The following is a 1,834-nucleotide window of genomic DNA, read 5'->3' as shown; positions in this document are numbered from 1 at the left end:
GGCATATAGAAGCATAGGGAGAGAGAGGAGAGGGGAGGGGAGGAGAGGAGAGGAGAGGAGAGCAGGAGGGGAGGGGAGAGAAACTCAGAGCATCATGGGGCCCCCCAGCAGCCTAGGCCTATAGCAGCATAACTAAGGGAAGGCTCCGGGTCACCTGATCCAGCCCTAACTATAAGCTTTATCAAAAAGGAACGTCTTAAGTCTAATCTTAAAGGTAGAGAGGGTGTCCGCCTCCTGAACTGAGACTGGGAGTTGGTTCCATAGGAGAGGAGCTTGATAGTTAAAGGCTCTGCCTCCCATTCTGCTTCTGTGGACTCTAGAAACCACAAGTAAACCTACACTGTGAGAGTGAAGTGCTCTGTTAGGATGATAAGGCTCTACGAGGTCTTTAAGATACGATGGAGCCTTGTCATTAAGGGCTTTGTATGTTAGGAGAAGGATTTTAAATTCTATTCTGAATTTTACAGGGAGCCAGTGGAGAGAAGCTAATATGGGAGAGATATGCTCTCTCTTGCTAGTTCCTGTCATTACTCTGGCTGCAGCATTTTGGATTAACTGGAGGCTTTTTAGGGATCTATTGGTACATACTGATAGTAAAGAGTTACAGTAGTCCAGCCTGGAAGTAACAAATGCATGGACCAATTAAAAACATGAAGGTGCTGTAGGGTAGGGTCCGTCTTACCATGCTAACTCTGAGAGACTTCAAAACAGTGCTGATTTATTCAAAGGATCACAGGTAAAATTAACATTACACGCTCAAGTGTCTTGCACCTCCAACATGCATGCAGGCAGATGTAAGATGAAAGACCCTGAGCCCACCAGGCCTATACATTTTATCCCCTCGGTTGGGCTAGCCCCATACTACACAGAAACGTCAACTGGGACGTCTCTGTTGCCAGCTTTGCAGCTGGTCATAGCAGTAGTCAAAACATGAAGCAAATCAACGTGTGAATGTGTATGTCTGTTGGTTAAGTGGTGTGTAGCTAAAAACATTCTCACGAACTCTAGTACATGTCGTGACTTGAACATAGGAACATATTATGGCTAAGGCTACAGTTATACACGTCGTAATAATAATATTAAACACCCTGTCTGCTGACAGTCATCAACTCTTCTCTCTAGTTATCCTTGACCAGATGTACCCTGTAGAAACTCATAAGCATGACTAAGCATTTAACAGTCTAACTAGACATCCTCTCTCCACTAACATTTCTAATACATAAAGTATCTATCCAATATCTATCTGACTAAAAATACCTAACAGTACCAGTGTGCAGAGCTTCTGATAGTACCCCCAGAAGTCATCAGTCTTAATAACATGACTGTTGGAGCTTTAAAGTGATTATAAAATTAAGGTTTTTTTCAGTTTCCAGGCATTACAGATCATGGTATCACACATTTCAATTGTTACAACAAAAACAATGGAAAAACACTAAAGGCAACAATTAAAAACAGCACTGTGATATCTTTGACTACACATCAAATACACAGTCAAATGAACACTGAAATGACAATTGATAAATGAATTAATGAATTTTAAAGCGAGACCTTGGTGAGACCTTCAGTTTTTTGGTGAATGCAGTGTGCTTCCATATGGCTTAAATCTTGAGGAAAAATTGATAATGATAGTGGTGACAGTAGGCTACTTTGTTAATTCATCCATCCATCCATTTTCCTCTGCTTATCCGGGACCGGGTCACGGGGGCAGCAGTCTAAGCAAAGATGCCCAGACTTCCCTTTCTCCAGACACTTCCTCCAGCTCCTCCGGGGGAATGCCAAGGCGTTCCCAGGCCAGCTGAGAGACATAGTCCCTCCAGTGTGTCCTGGGTCTTCC

Source organism: Monopterus albus, unplaced genomic scaffold (genome assembly GCF_001952655.1).
Source record: "Monopterus albus unplaced genomic scaffold, M_albus_1.0 scaffold65.1, whole genome shotgun sequence".
Taxonomy (NCBI): domain Eukaryota; kingdom Metazoa; phylum Chordata; class Actinopteri; order Synbranchiformes; family Synbranchidae; genus Monopterus; species Monopterus albus.
This window is presented reverse-complemented; position numbering follows the sequence as displayed.